Genomic DNA, 17,814 nt, shown 5'->3' with positions numbered 1-17,814 from the left:
GTATGAGAGAGGAGGGATTAATTAATCATATTTGTGAAATTTCCTCCTTCTCCTATGTGGAACCACAGCCGTTCAGGGTGTACTTGGAGGTAGCTGCATCAGAGGATAAGGATTTGGTTTACTTTAGCGCAGTCATGCTGTTCAGTCAAATGGCTGGTAGAGAACATGAGGCAAAGTCGACATTCAAGCCATATTATTAAGTAATGTGGAGGAAATTAATCAAGCCTCACCTTGTCAGACCTCGACTGGCTCAACTGATGTGTCAACTTACTTGTAGGGAGCGGATGTGGCTCGAGCAGTTGAGCACCCGCCTCCCACATGGGAGGTCCTGGGTTTGATTCCTGGTGCCTCCTAAAGAAGACAAACAAAAAATGAGCAAAAAAAATACAATGAGCAGATGAGAAAAAACGAGCAGACAACTAGCAAAAACAACGAGCCAGAAAATGAGCAGACAGTGAGCAAAAACGAATGAGGAGGGAGCAGATGTGGCTCAAACAGTTGAGTGCTCACCTCCCACATGGGAAGTCCTGCGTTTGGTTCCTGGCACCTCTTAAAAACAAACAGACAGTCAATGAGCAGACAATGAGAAAAAAAACCAATGAGCCAACAATGAACACAAACAATGAGCACATACAACTAGCAAAAACAGTGAGCAAACGGGAGGGAGCCATCTCAGCAGGGAGAAAAAAGACACTTGCAGTCAACATGGATCCTTTTCTTACGGTGTGTGTGTGTGTGGGGGGGGGGGGTATTAATAGAATGAACTGTTTTTTCAGGGAAGGCAATCCTTCCCCGACTCAGGGCTAAATCCTAATTGACATAGGTCAGTTTGCTAATCTCATTCTCCCTGCCAGTGGTTGCTTAGGAATGGGGATATCATGCAGTATTAGCTAATGAAATAGGAAATGGGTTATTCTCGAGGGTTTTTGGGGAAAGTTTTCCTCACACAAAAAGAAACACATAGGCTTGTCTTCTGGAAATGTGGCAGCCATCTTGACTGAGCTTGACCAATATCTAAAAACATGAGTGGAAAATGGGAAGAATTCAAGTCCCTAACTTAAAAGTTACCAACTCTGGAGTCTTGTTATACATCATTTATGTGACATAATAAAGTCTCCTTATTGTGTAAATCATTGTCATTTAAGTTTAACTTGCAGCCCAAAGTATATTTATTTCTGATACAATATTGTAACATGTTAGACTTGAAAACAAATAAGAGCATTGATAATTTATTTATAAAAGTATATGCATTCAGATACACTTTGGATATGTATAATTTGCGTTTGAGAGGAACCCTGGGTTGAATAGAAACATACATATTGAACTAATCTAGATTTACATGATGAATATACTATTACAATTTTAGAAACTATTCAAAGATTTTGAAGAATACTATTTTTGCAATCCTTAGGATGTTCCAAATCCTCAGGATGAATTACCAAATACTTCTCCAAGCAGCATAACTTTCAAAAGAATCTGAGAGAATTGAAGAGCACCATTTATCCAGAAGAGACAGTTTTCATGGTAAATTTGGAGCCAAAATTAAACTAGATTCTAGTTTAAACGAGATTAAACTAGAATTTCTGGCTATGTGAGAAAACTCCGAGATGTGTTTTCATCAGCCTGCTCTGTGAAAGTACATTTTCTTGTGAATTAACTGAACTCAAAGCTGAGCCATTTCTATGGATGTAAATCTGAAATCGGAACAGAGATTGGACCCATGACTCTTTCTTCTCCAGAAGAGTTTAGTTCGGTTGCTAAATAGAACCATTTTTACTGACTGATCCTAGTCAATCAAAGACCAGCACTGGGCCTGTAAGTGCAGCAGGAGTCTCTCCTCAGGGGCCTTCCTGGCTCGTGTTCCAGTCCATTGCTTTCCTGGCACCCTCTTGGCCACCTTGAAACTTTCTCTTCTACTGTATTTAAGTAATAATTTACTCCCTTAGGGGGTTATTTTGAAAAGAAAAACCTGGGGTACTAGCAATCAGTAAGTTCATGACAAGTATTAGATGACATCCCCGTTCGGAGGAAGGACCAGAGAAGGGGGGAAATGCCTTACACACTTCATCATTTGTCACAAACACAATGAACTTACACAGCATGTTATTGACCTTGTGGGAGAAAGGTTTGTAAATTTTTCTGGTAACAATGGAATGATAAAATTAATTTTACTATTTTCATTGTTAGTAACTGATTTTGTCTAAAATGCCATTGACTTTTAATTCAACATATCCTTATAAATTCATTTGAATAAATTTATATTTGTATGTTTATAAATAACTTTAACCTTATTTATCTGTCAGTTTTTGTCTTCTTCAAACTTGAGATTTTCGTAAGCTAACTTTTCTGATTTGGGAGTATCTGCTGCATATTGACATTGTTTTGCATAGTTTCTGTATCATTACCATGAAAATTCGTGTTTTTTAATAGCTTTCATAATAAAAATTTTCATGGAGTGTATGTGTGTATATGACCCACAATGGAGAATATGTGGTTACTTTCTCTAGGTTTTTGCCTCCATGGAAGTCATCCATGTCCAAGATTTACATATCGTCTCTTGGAAAATGCTATCTCAATACAAATCTATGCTACCCTACCTGAACACCGTCCTGGTGCCACAAGTATAATACTTCTACAGCCAAAGCTCACCACTGTCGCTCCTGAAAACCACTCTTTTGTCTGATATTTTTAGTTGCGTTAACATCATCGTCACGGTGATTCATGTTAGAAGCTGCAGAATCATTTCAATCTCATCTTCTCCTTTCTCCCCAGTGCAGAGTCGGCTGCCAAAATGTATTTTCTGTTTCAGGTGGAGCTTGAAATCAATCACCCATAATCACTTGTTAAATCCCCTCTAGAGGCTCATTACTGCGCTAGCTATACTGGGGGACCCAGAAGAAATATTGACTTTGATGTCCAGAAGATCAGACCCAGGTGATCTCACCAATCTTCTTGTCTGTTGGGATAGAAAGCACCACCATTACTTGTTCAGCAGGTGGTCACTGTATGCATAGAAATGGCACCAGCTCTCTCAGGAAGGCCTGTGATTGGATATGGAAGAGGGATCTGTTGCAAGGATCACAGTGTAATAAATCGTGAGACATCTCAGATCAAACAACCCTCCCGTATTTCGTGAAATACGTACTCATTTCACAGTGGCATCTAGACATTAGAGAGAGTCCAGTAACCCTTGCTTCCCCTGAACAAAGGGGTATGAGTGATAGGTGTTTCTCCCTGAAAGAGCCTGGATTGGCTGAGTAGAATGACTTAATTTTTGCATCTAGTATCAGTTATGCACCATTGTTTCCAAACTATCACTCTCCAGATGTCTTTTTTTAAATTTCTCTCTCCTCCTCTTCCTCCCCCCTCAATTGTCTGTTCTCTGTGTCCATTTATTTACTGTGTGTTCCAGATGTCTTTTGAAGTTCATCTACGGTTTCCTTACTCATGTCATTGACCACAAGCTTCTAATGATGATCAGAATTCAGGGTGATGGCTACTGGGACGAAAGACCCATGGAAGCATGTACTGAGGGCACCAGCCCCGTGCCCTGCCCCAGGCTCGGGACAGAGTGGAGATGGGATCCCCTTAGACGTTTTAGAGATGGTAACTCCTGAGCTGACTCTCACAGAACGGGTGTGAATCGCCCGGATGTAAGAGACTGGGGAAGGAATCCAGGCAGGAACGAGAGAACGTGTAGAGCCATGGAGTCCTGAGAGCGTGGTGATCAACCCTGGAGCACAGTGTACACGGTGGGAGTGGGGAGCACAGAGGAGGGTAGACGAAGACAAAATGAGGTCATGGGTCTGAGAACAAAGGTCCTGAGAACAAAGGTGCCATGCTCAATGTTCCTGGTGGCTCCAGGAAGTCTGTGAAATGCTGAAGGGGGGTGTGACATGACCCTCTAAGGTAATTGCAAAAAGCGCTGCCACAGCCTTTAAGATAATGCATTCTTGAGGCGAGGATGGAAAGCAGGGGTCCAATCAGGGGGCCGTTTTAATAACCTACATGAGAAATAATGAGGTCCTGAACTACTGCAGTGTCAGTGAGAATGGAGAGAACGGAGGGATTGAAGAGGCTTAGGGACCACGGGGGAAGCGGATATGGCTCAAGCGCTTGGGCTTCCGCCTACCATAGGGGAGGTCCTGGGTTTGGGTTCTGGAGCCTCCTTGAGAAGGTGAGCTGGCACGGTGGGTAGGCGCAGTGAACTGACGCAACAAGATGATGCAACAAGAGACACAAAGAGGAAGGACAACAAACTAGGGAGTCAAGGTGGCTCAGGGGATCGAGCGCCTCTCTTCCACATGGGAAGTCCCCGGTTCAGTTCCCGGTGCCTCCTATAAAGAAGATAAGCAGACAGCGACCACAAACAATGGGGGCGGGGGCAGGGGAGAGATAAATAAAACAAATCTGGGAAAAATAAAAGAGCATAGGGTCAACAGATTGTGGTGGTCTGAGGGATATAGGGAGTGAGAGAGACACCCTAGTTTCTGGCTTTGTCAACTGAGAGAACTGTGATGTGCTAAGCCAGAATATAAATGATTGGCCAAAGGGTCTGCATGACTCAGCATGGCCAGATTTTCAGAAGGGCAGTGAAGGAAAATGATGAAGTACGGCCGCTGGATGTGGTGGCCACTGGAGAATTTCAAGAGAGTGATGGCAGGGACATGAGGAGGGGATGGGAGCCAAATTATGAGGCTTCAAGGAGTGAGCAGGAGTGAGGAAGTGGAAATTCTGAGCTTAGACCAGTTTGTTTTAGAATTTTGGCAGAGAGAGGAAGGTGGAACATGATGGCTGCTGGAAGGGGTGCCCAAGTAGAGGGCAGTGTTAGAATTGTTTTTAAAATCATACAGGAGATCTAAGCATGTTTGCAGATAGAAAGAAAGTGGAGAGGGAAGAGATCCAAGCCTACAAGGGGATTAGAACAATTAAAAGGAAACAATGGCTTTGAAGAGCTAGAAAGAGAAGGAGACAGGAATAAAAATGGTGGGTTTAGTCTTGGGGAAAAGGAGACTGTGAATTCCTTTTTCTAAGAGAGGAGGAAAGGGAATGATCATGCGACAGTGAAAGGCATTTTATACGGAAAGGAGGGCACGACTGCATGACTACAGAAAGGATTTGAGGTGGAGAGATGAGAAGTCAAAGCCATTCGTGGGAACAGTGTCCACCTTCCTGGGACAGAGCCTTCCTGCTTGAGGGAGTGGTTTGGATCAGCTCTTGAGGGGAATGTGGGGGGTCAGTGGGCAGTGGTGGGCAGCACGGCTGAGCGGGAGCCAGGGCTGTAGGGATCAGTTAGCATGAACTCACAGAGGACTGCTGGGGACTGAAGCACGGCCCCCACAAAAGGCATGCTCAGGCCAGAACCCCCGGTCCTTTGGGCGTGGACCCATTTGTTAACAGGACCTTTGAAGATGCTAGTTAAGGGGTCCCAAAGCGAATGAGGTGGACCTTAAACCAATATGGCTGATGTCCTTATAAACAATGGGAACCGTTTCTTTTAAAGATTTATTTTTATTTATTTCTCTCCCCTTCCCCAACATTGTCTGCTCTCTGTGTCCATTCGCTGTGTGTTCTTCTGTGTCCGCTTGCATTCTTGTCATGCGGAACTGGGAAACTGTGTTTCTTTTTTTGTTGTGTCATCTTGCTGTGTCAGCTCTCCGTGTGGGCGGCGCCATTCCTGGGCAGGCTGCACTTTCTTCTGCGCTGGGCGGCTCTCCTTACGGGGCGCACTCCTTGTGCGTGGGGCTCCCTTATGTGGGGACACCCCTGCGTGGCAGGGCACTCCTTGCACGTATCAGCACTGCACGTGGGCCAGCTCCACACGGGTCAGGAGGCCCTGGGTTTGAACGCTGGACCTCCCATGTGGTAGACGGACGCTCTATCAGTTGAGCCACAACCACTTCCCTGGGCAAAGGGAACTGGACAGAAAAAGAAGACATGGGGAGCAGCCTGGAACTGGGAGTCAGAGAAGAAAAGAAGACACTGACGTGTGCCTTGCGGTGTGGCGGAAGAGCCGAGGACCGGGGTTGCCGGGGCCAGCCCAGAGCTCCGCGGGCTTCAGGAGGCAGCACCGCCTCGTGGAGGCCTCGGGTTTGGACCTCTCCTAGACTCAAGACCAGGAGCCAACACATTCCTGTTGCTTAAACCAACCTGGGTGTGGTATTTGTGGTAGGAGGCAGGAAACTGAAACAAGGGCCCCTCAGCAGGAGTTCAGAGCCTTCTGTAGGGCTCGGCTGCCTGGAGGGACTCGAAGGCAAGACGAGGTGGACAAGAGGGCGACCTGGTCGGAGTCTCCTCGCCTCCCAGCTCTTAGGTTCTGCTTCGACCCTACACAACATCTCTGATTCTCAACTCATAGCTCACGTCTTTGTTTTCTACATTTGCCAATAGCCAGTCACAGCTGCTTACCAATATAGGGCCTTTGTGGAAGATGCGAGAGAGGCAGAGTGGGAGCAGATGGGGCAGGGTAGTGCCGGGCCCTTGCCTTTGTCCACCGCAGCCTGTACTTGCTCCTCCGGACTGGATACCTGTCACTTTTCCTGTCTGTGCCTCTTTGCTCACACCTCCACCAGGACTTGCTTCTTTTCACCATCACGTGCAGCGTGTAGGACCCAGCTCAAATGTTCCCTTTATAGAATAGCTCTCATTTCTAAGTGTTTCTGATACTATATACAATTTTTATGGAATGAATCACATTTTCTATTATTTTATTCCTGTTTGCCTCTCTACCATCCTCATTTATTTTGTGCGCTCATTGGGCATAGTGACAATGCTTTTCATTTCTTTATATTTTAGACTAGAGACTATTTTATCATGACAGTTCACTATCATTTCCCTAAAAAAAGTACAAAAATAAAACAAAGGAGAGCTGCCAAATAATGATCTCTGAGATGCAACGGAATGGTGAAAAAGCCACGGGCTAGGAGTTAAGCAGCTCTGAACTCAAATCACAGCTTGTAATCTGATTATTATCTGTGTGATCTTAGACTGGCTACTTCACCTCTCTGACCTTCCATTCCCTTAACTATAAAATGGGGATAATAATCTCTACTTTGCAGAATTAGTAGGCAGCTTAGAAATAATGTATATCATCTAGCAAAAAGCTCAGCATGTAGCCATATACTACTAAAGAGTAGCGATTATAATTGCTTGCTTTACCTTCTGTCCTTTTCTACTGAAAAACATAAGTAACCAAATAGGTGTCATGTAGCTGAAATATTAATGAGGTGAGTCTACAAACAAACTATTGACCCTCTTTATCCAGACCTGGAAGAAGCCCAAGGCCTTCTGCTTAGAAACTGAATTTCATTCCAGCAAGCCACCAGCCCAAGCTGTCGGATGTATACCCCATGGGGACGCCAGTTGCTACCACCCTCACTGCTCAGTTCAAGTACGTGACCAGAGTCTACACCGACCACTCAAAATGGCCCCACGCACAGATGGTCTGGGCTGCGCATCATTCCGTCTGGATAGTTGGCCGTGGCCAGCCTGTCAGAGGGAATAAGCCTCTCTCAACCAGATGGGAGGATCAACTCACCAGGTAGTGTCTTTTTCTCGTTTCCAATGACTACAATTATACGAAGCAATCTTTCTACCAAGCAGACATCTTTTACACTCAAAGTAAAGCGTGTAGTTAATCTGAAGGAATCCTTTTCCGGGGAGTTCTGGAACTAGTGACTGTCTTGTTGGGTGAGTAGCAGGGAATGGAGGGCCTGCCCCCCAAGTGAAACCAGGGCACCCTGCAGTTGCAACCACTTGGGTAGGTTGATATGTGCATCCAGGGAAACACAAGGTTGCCATGGAGAAATGCAGTGTGATGAGCTGTTTAGAACAGAGCAAGTATTTTAAGGAGAGTGAAAAATATCCAGTTCTATTTTGCCAGACATCATTTGTAAATATCTTTCTACACAGGGATGAAAGATTATATGCAACCAAGAGCACCAGTAACTCTTTTCAATAAACACGTGTCTAAACTTGGCTAGGAAACTGAACATTGCCAGGGGAGATGTTGCAAACGATGAGCTTCTCTTTGCTAATAGCAAACAAACAGGCCTGGGCTGGCTAAGCAGGGTCTCCTCCGAGGCACTTTCTTGGAAGGTGTGGGTAGGGACGTGGGAGCAGGGAGAACGGGATCACGCAGGAATAACCTGGAAGGTACAGGTGTGGCAGTGCCGTTGGTGCTCCAGGGGCCTCTGCAAGGCCGTCCTGTGGCCCCCCTTCCCGCCCCCGCGCATCCTTTGACCCTCCCTCTGCACTCGCTCTTTGAGGTCCTCCTGTGGCAGGGTCTCCAGCAGGCCGTGCTCCCTCAGTCCCGTCCAGTTCTCCTCCTCGTGCTGTTTTCGCTGCCAGGACACCTGCTGAGCTTCTCCTGGTTAATGCCCAGCACTCCCTCAGCGCTCAGCTTTGGCACCCCTTCCTTTAGAAACTCCTCCCCACCACATCCTGAGACGCCCCTCCTCTTTTCTCCATACGCCTGCTATTTCCTCCAACACAGCACGTCCACAGTGTTTATGGCGATTACCTGCTGGTCCTGTTCTCCATGAGGCCTGAGAGTCACTGGGGGCAGGTGCTGGAGTGTGTTCCCAGTGAAATACTCAGTGTCCGGCCAGTAACTCACGGCATAGGGGGTCATCAGTAAATGCCTGTCGATTGGATGGAGGCACATATAAAGAAGTGTCAAGTGTGCTCCCCAATAGCCTAGCGATAAAAAATTAACTGTAATATGTCTGCAAGCTGCTGAAGAAATCAGGCACCGTACTGGTGAAACAAAAAGGTCTGGTAAAAGTGTTTTGCTTTTAAAAAATCCTTTCATTGTGAAAGAATCTTATTTTACAGAAATGTTTCAAGAGCAGTATAAAGAATTTTTTTTCCTTTTGTGTGATCTATGTATCTTTTGAAGGTAAATAAAAAATAAATTTAAAAAAAGAATTTTTTCCCTTAAGTCATTTGAAAGCAAATTTTGATCTGATACCTCATTACCTCCAATATTTTATTTTCTATTTCCTAAAAACAAAGGCACTTTACAACTTAACACAATGCAGAGTATTAGAAAGTTTACCTAGATCTCCATCTAATCCTCAGGCCCAATTCAAGTATCAATAATTACCCCAAGAGTGTCCTTGCTGGGAAATGTTCAGAATCACAGGTTGCATTTTGTCATCAACTCTCTTTAGTCTATTTCTTTTTTTTCCCTTTAGTCTATTTCTCAGGCTTTCCTTGACTTCCATGACTTCAACACTTTTGAAGATATATACATGCTAGTCAGCTTGCTTTTTGAAGAATATCCTTCATTCTGAATTTATCAGATTTTTAAAATGACCATTTTGAGATACGTTGCACTGACAGGGCTGTCACAGAAGTGACAGTATATTCTTTTATTTGCACTCTGTCAGCTAATACATGGCTTACATTTGCTCCGTTGTTGGTGTCATTGACACTTGAGCAGGACAGTGTCTGCTAGACTTCCTACTACTACCAAGTTACTGTTTTTCCCTTTTTAATTAATACGTATTTTTGGAGAGATATTTTGAAACAACGCAATACACCGTTTCTCAGGAAACTTTCTATGTATACAGGTACATATGCATGTGTGATGGCATAGCTTTCTGTTTCCTTTAATGGGTTAAAGTTCAGTAGTATCGTTATTAATTTTGACGCGCGTGTGTCACTCACTCTGCAGTATAGAGACACAAATGCGAGGCGCTTATGACCATTTAATGACTGGGGGGACAGAAAGCTTTGTCACTTGGCAGTCACCTTCCAAATCCCAAGCAGTCAGGGCTCTCTCCTCCGTGCGGGCGTGTGCGCGTTTGAAGAGTCTGAGAAGACGACTGGGTTTGTGGAGGGCCCGGCAGGGAGCAGCCCCCGGGAGGGGAGGAGGGCGGCCTTCGCTCTCCCGAGACCTCGCTTCCCCCCTAGAAGTCCCAGAAACCGCAGGCTCCACGGGAGGCCGAGGACGCCGGGCCCGCGAGGACGGGGCTGCCTGAGGGACCCGAGGGCCACCGAGCCGGCCGGAGGCAGGGGGCTGCGCTGCAGGGACCCTCCCTGAAGGTGGCACGAGGAGGGCTCGGGGTCAGCGGCTGCAGCCAGTCCTCGAGGGGGGTCCCGGGGAGCAGGACCCCCCCCCCCGCAGGCCTCAGGGCGCTGCGTGGGCCCTCCTTGGCTGCGTCCAGGCTTGCGCTGGACTGTCCCCATCCGGCTGAGTCAGCCCCCTCGGGGGCCTGGGCACGGGAGGGTAAACACGCTTTTCTGACGCAGTGGCTTTAAGATGTGACTATGAATGCTCCGTCACTGCTCCCTTCAGAGGCTGGGACCCCCTTCCCCTGGACGTGGGGACGTGCTTTGATGAGAGAAGATGGTGGCCTCGGCGTTGGGTCATTCCTCCTCCTTGCTCCCTCCCTGATCGTTCTTTCTGAGCTGTGAGGAGACTCCAGCAGCCTTGAGGAGAAGTCCCCGTGGCAAGGCACTGAGCGCCTGCCCTCGACCTGCCCACGGCCACGCCGGCGAGCCACCGTGGTGGCAGAGCCCCAGCTGCAGCCACACGGCAGGTGACAGCAGCTCCAGCCGAAATCTTGACCATGACCTCAGGAGAAACCGAGCCTGAACGGTGCGGATATCCTGACCCCGAGAGACTGAAATTATGCCTGTCGTTTGTTCTTTAGCTGCAGAGCTTTCGGAGTAATTTGGGGTGCGGCAATAGAAAGCTGATATGTTGCAGCCAAGCCAGGAGTTCTGAACCACAGAAAAACCCAAAACCGGCTTCTCAGGAGAAGTGGAGGAGCAGACTGATGGCACAGGCTCAGAGGAGAGTCAGTCTCCAAATTCTGAGCCCCGTTTCTCAGTTTTCATAGGTTTATATAGGATTTCAGGTGGAAGTTTTGCAAGCAGGGGGGTTACAGAGGCAGAATGCAGCTGCAGGGTTGCAGGCTGATTTACAGAAGCGGCGGGGTGGGTGTCACTCATTTGATATCTTCCTGCTAGGCCATGTTTTCACAGGCCGATCCACAGAAGCGGGGACAGGAGCAGCTCATTAGATATTTTTTCTGCAAGGTTATACTTTTTATTTCTCAACAGATATACATGCCAATCCAGAGGTGGACTCTCAGCTTGTCTTAATAAAATTCAGTGCGATGGAGAAATGTGACTGAGCACTGTGCTGCGAGTCCCTGGGATACAGGACGAGAGGACACAGTCCACAATGGGAGGTGGCAGCGCACACCCCAGCTGAAGGGCTCTGTAGGCTCCAGAACCTTCCCACGCTGTTCTACCGCCGCCCTGCGTGGTCACCGGGAGGCCGGCCCCTGGAGACCGACTGACGGCGGTCATCCCTGGAGCTGTCGCGGAGCTGGCTCTGTTTAGTTACCATAAGCCAACAGGGAAAGCCCAGCCCGTGGAGACAAGCCGGGAAAATGCAGCTGCCGCAGAGAGCCTGAGCAGGATTAGCCATCTCCTGGAGAGGGGAGGGTAGCTGCGAGCGCCTCACACACTTCAGGAGGACCAACTCCACGCTTTGCTTTCAGGCTCGGGAGATTTGTCCAGTGCTCCCCTTTGCATCTGAGGTCATTGAATAGTTTCTTTTTCCTTGCAACCAAATGATCCCTGTGGAGACAGCAGGCCTTGCTGCTGGTCCCTTACTTCTACTTAATAACAGCATCTGTGGAAGGGAAGCAATTGCCCTTGAGGTATCGTTTTCAGCAAGTTCTTGCAGCACAAGGCTGCACAGCCTCCGTGGAAGTGTCTCTAGAGCAAGCTGACCTCGACCAGCAAGGGCTGCTGGGGAAGGCAGGGCCCGGGAGGCCTGGCCAGGAGCGGCCACTTCACAGCTGAGTTGAAAGGAAAGAAAATGCGCTCATTTCTTGAATGAAAAGTGTTTTTTTTTTTTTTTAAATAACTCTAAATTCTGGGGAAAATGAATGATTTGAACCACCAATGTTTCTAAAATAATGTATTTCTGATTTAAAAAAAAAAGATTTATTATTCATTTCTTTCCCCTTTCCCACCTCCCCCAGTTGTCTGCTCTCTGTGTCCATTCACTGTGTGTTCTTCTGTGGGAATCTGTGTCTCTTTTTGCTGCGTCATCTTTTTTTTTTTTTAAAGATTTATTTATTTATTTAATTTCCCCCCCTCCCCTGGTTGTCTGTTCTTGGTGTCTATTTGTTGCGTCTTGTTTCTTTGTCTGTTTTTGTTTCTTTGTCCGCTTCTGTTGTCGTCAGCGGCACAGGAAGTGTGGGCGGCGCCATTCCTGGGCAGGCTGCTCTTTCTTTTCACGCTGGGCGGCTTTCCTCGCGGGCGCACTCCTTGCGCGTGGGGCTCCCCCACGCGGGGGACACCCTTGCGTGGCGCGGCACTCCTTGCGCGCATCAGCACTGCGCATGGCCAGCTCCACACGGGTCAAGGAGGCCCGGGGTTTGAACCGCGGACCTCCCATATGGTAGACGGACGCCCTAACCACTGGGCCAAAGTCCGTTTCCCATGCTGCGTCATCTTGTTGTGTCAGCTCTCCGTGTGTGCAGCACCATTCCCAGGCAGGCTGCAGTTTTTTTCCGCACCGGCTGCTTTCCTTATGGGGCGCACTCCTTGCGCGTGGGGCTCCCCTATGCAGGGGCACCCCTGCGAGGCAGGGCACTCCCCGCGTGCATCAGCACTGTGCATGGGCCAGCTGCACACGGGTCAAGGAGGCCCGGGGTTTGAACCGTGGACCTCCCATGTGGTAGACGGACGCCCTAACCACTGGACCAAGTCCGCTTCCCTGTATTTCTGATTAATCAACAGCTCTCTGGGGTTTCTCATCTACATACCAACGCATGGCAAACACGTGAGTCATTATAATATGAAGTTCCTCCTACGAAGTTCAGGAAATTAAAGTTAAAAACAAATAAAAGGCAAGAAGATACAAAAAGGCAACTGCCTTAGCCCCAGAATCCAAAGCCTGCGCGTAGGTGTCCTGGGAGCTGGGAGCTCTGGGGCCTCCACGGGAGGCACAATGATTCCATCCTGTGGTGGAAGGTCCCTCTGCCAGTGGAAAGTACCTTGCACAGGCGTGTGGTGGCTCTTCTCCAGAAAAAGGCGCCCTCCCTGGAAACTCAGCATAGCTGAGGTTACTGTTCACAAACAAGGGTTCAGTCGCGGGGTGACAGTCCTTGCTGGCGCCACCCACATTCCAGTGCTCTGTTCCTGGTTTCTCAGAGGCTTTGTTTACTGTTTCAGTCTTGACCTGGTCCAGGCCCTGGGGGATTCCTGGCTGGCAGCTACATTCGTGCCTGTCATTGTAGTTCAGAGATGATTCGGATGAAAACTGCTGGTATGGGTTGTCAGCAGTTTGAAAACATATAGGAGACACACACACACACACACACACACACACACACCGCGGTCAGGTCTCCGCTAGAAAGACATTGCTCCCTTTTCAGTAGTGCCGATTTTAAAACATTTCTCTCTGAAGGTACCTGCTCACAATGTCTTCGGCTAATGACTCAAAATAATTTTGCAAGACTCCCGTGGAACCAGTTTTCAGGTTCTGGGCTGGAGATTCTAGAGTTCACGGCAGGAATGGGAGGCACGGGCCATCCGGTCACGTCACTCCTTCCTAAGAGTGGAAGGCTCCCCCCTGGATGCTCTAAGTGAGGCTCTCTGGTTCCACAGTTGTCCAGGCGCACTTGGGGTGCTGAGTGGCTGTGTTAGTTTTGCACTTTTGGATATCTGAGCGGGATGGGAGAACTCAGTGGCATTTGGAGTTTGGCAAAACCTTTCAAATTATTTTCCAAAACTGTAGGCTTTGGCAAGGGCAGATAAGGTTTTGCCAAATGCCTTTTTCCTTTCTTTGGAACTGAAATGTATTTCAAGAAAAATGTTCTCCATGTGCTCCTGACTATCCTTAAGGCATCAAATTATTGTCTTGGCACAATTGACTGATGCTCAAGAAAGTCGTTGAGCCATCGAATGAAATGGTTGTGAAGTCTTCAGTGCACCCCAGTCCCTCTCCTTTCCCCTCATGTCAAAGTCATGTGACACACCATTACATCCGGCCAAAATGTGGGGAACTCGACATTTTCTTTCCTGTTTAAAACGCTGTGTCTGTGCGGTGGTTTTAGGCTTGCCAAAAAGACAGCCCGTGGTTACTGGGTAATATGATTTCAGGATCGTAACGTTTGTTGGTTCAGTCTTTTCCTCGGGGTGAAACTCCTTTTCCACCCTCCGGGGCAGACAGCCACCCGCCCTCTGCATCAGGAGCGACAGGCCCCTCGCCTGCCAGAGCTTTACCTGCAGGCTTTCCACTAATTTGTCATCCAAATTCTCAGTATGTGAAGTGGTTATTATGCAGGAAGCTTCTGCAGTGCGACCTGGGAAACGCCAGCCTTCCTCAAATCACCTCCCAAGGCTTACCGTGATGCCCTTGGCTTACTTGGGGGCCCCAGGGGTACCCCAACCCTGAATGCTATAGACTGATTTCACGGTTTCTACATCCAAACCTACTTTATTTTTATCTTTTCTGGCTCAGAGGACGGTACAAGCCTTTCTCCTCTGGGTTTGGTTTTGTTTTGCTTTTAGGAGGTGCCAGGGATTGAACCTGGGACCTCGTGTGTGGGAGGCAGGTGCTCAACCACGGAGCTCCATCCACTCCCCTGGTTCTTCTTCTTGCACTCCACCTTGTCTACCTAGGGGTTTACTCATTCAAGAAGCATATATCGAGTGGCTGCTCTCGGTAGGTAATGAAGAGGGCTGAAGCCAAAAGGAGGGTGCACCAGTCCAACAGATATTGAGTGCCTGTACCAAGCCAGGCTCTGAGCTTAAATGGTCAACGGAGACTGGTCAGAGCTGAGTGGTGTGGGTGCTTTCTGGTGACCATGAGAAGACACACAGAGAGATGCCCGGACACGCCGAGGCAGGGGACGGCCGTAGGTGGAAGCCCTTGAACAAGTGTGGACTCGGGATGGTGACGAAGTGTGTGCCCCACTGACAGAGGGGCTTTGGGGCAAACACTTCCCTGCTTCGTGGATCTGGGGAAGGCTGCGCACGTGTAGGAGCTGCCGGCAGAGAGCGAGGGTCCAGCTGGAAGGAGGGCCTGGAAATTGGGCTGCTGCCTCTCCTGCCTGCGCAGAACAGGTGGCATCTGCGGTGAAGTCGAGGGCTCTGTGTTGCGCATACAGTGTATTGCCTTTTTTATTTTTAAAGATTTATTTTATTTATTTCTCTTCCCCCCTCCTCGTTGTTTGCCCTTGCTGTCTGCTCTCTGTGTCTGTTCATTGTGTGTGTATCATCTTATTTCGGAGGCACCAGGAACTGCACCATGCGGGAGGGAGATGCCCAATCTCTTGAGCCACCTCCACTCCTTGATTGTTGTGTCTCTCAGTGTGTCTTTTTGTTGTGTCATCTTGTTGCATCATCTTGTTGTGCCAGCTCACTGTGCCAGCCTACTGCATGAGGTTGCTGTCTTGTTCATTTTCTTTAGGAGGCATTGGGAACTGAACCCTGGAGCGCCCATGTGGTAGGCGGGCACCCAACTGCTTGAGCCACACCTGCTTGCAAGCATACTGGGTTTTTTTTTTAGTTAGCTTTCACTTTATTTTTTTCTCTCCTCCCCCACTGCTGTTTTCCTGTCTGTGTCCTTTCGCTCTGTGATCTTCTGTGTCTGTTTCTTTTTGTCTTCTTGTCTTCTCCTCTAGGCTTCACCGGGAATTGATCCCGGGGACCTCCGATATGGGAGAGAGGTTCCTGGTCGCTTGCGCCACCTCAGTTCCTGGTTTCTGCTGCGTCTCGCCCTGACTCTCCCCTGCGTCTCTCTTTTGTTGCGTCCTCATCTTGCTGTGTTGCTCGTCACGGGCACTCCTTTACCAGGAGGCCCCGGGGTGTGAACCCCGGGGCCTCCCATGTGGGAGACGGGAGCCCCGTGGGTTGAGCCACCGCCACTTCCACGAGCACACTGTTTTTAAGTGAACTTGCTTGCGGCCACCCCTCGGGCTGAAGTGTGGTTTGCTGGCCTGGCGGGGGAGCAGCCGCAGTAGGCCTAATTCCGCTGCCCCCATAATAGGGTGGCTGGTCGGACCCAGTGCCACCCCTGAAGGAAGCTCGTCATGGGCGCAGAGTGCCCTCGGGTCTCCCCTTCTCGGCAGCCATGCTCCCGTGGCCGCCCCTCCTCCTGGATAGCGCCACATGATGCCTTATGAAGCAACACCCTTCTTCTTCTTTCTCCCTGCGCAGGCGCGGGGCGGAAAATTCCAGTCTGCCTTTTTCCCCTCCCCCCGACAGCAGCAACAGCCAGGCGTGGGCGGGAAACTCAAGTCTGCCCCCTACCCCAGCAACAGCAGCCACCAATCCCTAAACCCTGCCACTTCCCCCAGCAACAGCAACAGCCAATCCCTAACCACTGCCCCTCCCCCGTCCAGTACCTCCCACTGACCTTTCTCCGGCAACCAATCAGAACAGGGCATGGCTTCGACCAATCAGCCTTCCCCAGCCCCTATAAAACTGTTGCCTCTCCCTCAATAAAGTTGGACTTGCGTGTTTACCTTGTCTCCGCGGTAGTTCTTCTGCCATGCGCCCTCCAGTCCTGAGAGCCCCCAACAAGGGCCTGGACTCCCTTGTTCCCAGTTCGTCGCCTGCTTCTCTGGGCGACCCCTTCATCACCGGCTTCGCCGGGCGACCCCGTCAGCCAAATCGCGCAACCCCTGTGAGACCGACCCCTCGTCTGCTGCCGGACCGACCCCTCGTCTGCTGCCGGACCGACCCCTCGTCCCAAGCCGGACCGACCCCTCGTCCGCAGCCAGACCCCACCGCCACCGACCGAGCAAGCCGCCGCACTTGCTCCCATGCCGGAGCAAAGAGCTTCCTGCTCTTCTCCTTCTCCATAACCCTGAGGCCTGCACTGGGCTGTAGAGCCCGGGCGGTCAGACCCATGTGCCCAGGTGTGTGTCGTTACGATCTCCTCAGACGTGTGCAGGAAAGCAGGTGCTACAATAAAACTTAGAACCAAGCAGGGACGGCGTGTAATGGGTGCTTCCAGGTCAGGGGACTGAGACTGGAAGGATCGGGAAAGACGTCCCGGAAGAGGTGGCCGTTGATTTAAGTGTGGAAGGGCAGCTAGAGGTCACTCCAGTGAGGAGCGGAGCGGGTCGGAGGGGAAGGGTGTCCTGGGCCGAGGACACCACGGGCCAAGGCCTGGAGACGAGAGCAGGTGTGTGCAAGAAAGGGCACCACACCCACGGTAGAGGAGGGCACGTGTGGTGGGAGATGGGGTGGGAGAGGGCTGAAGGGCCGGCTCAGGTGGGCTCCGTGCTTCATGCCGAGGGCCTTGGCTTTGTGCTGCAGGTAACAGGGGGTCACTAAAGGCCTAAGCCAGGGGTCACATGGTCAGATGGCATTTTAGAAGAGTCACTATGGTGGCAATCTAGAGAAAGCAGCCCCTGGAGGTCTGGAAATAGTGGGGTCTGGAAATAGTGGGGTCACTTTGGAGAATGTTTCAGTGATCCAGGAGAGGCATTTTGAGAGCTGGAAGAGCAGGAAGTATAAAGTTGAGAACAAAATAGATAACACTTGATGACTGACCAGATGCAGATGGTGAGGGACAGGGAGGGCCCAGAGGGGTTATTGCATCCTGGAAATACAATGTCAACTCTTCTAAAGGTTTGAATGGGAGTAAAAATGTCTTAAAACATTTTCATCCCCTACTTGTGATACCAAAGTTTCTTGTAAATGGTATCAAGAGTTTGAAGATATTATCATTATGAAGTGTTGACAAGAAATTGTGGGTAACCATTTTGGGAATAAAAAAATTTTTTAAAAAAATCAAACGAATTCATTATTTAATACCTTTTATAG

The sequence above is a fragment of the Dasypus novemcinctus genome, chromosome 27, assembly GCF_030445035.2.
Source record: "Dasypus novemcinctus isolate mDasNov1 chromosome 27, mDasNov1.1.hap2, whole genome shotgun sequence".
NCBI classification, from domain to species: Eukaryota; Metazoa; Chordata; class Mammalia; order Cingulata; family Dasypodidae; genus Dasypus; species Dasypus novemcinctus.
The sequence above is the reverse complement of the archived record's forward strand: the minus strand, read 5'-3'. Positions refer to the sequence as shown.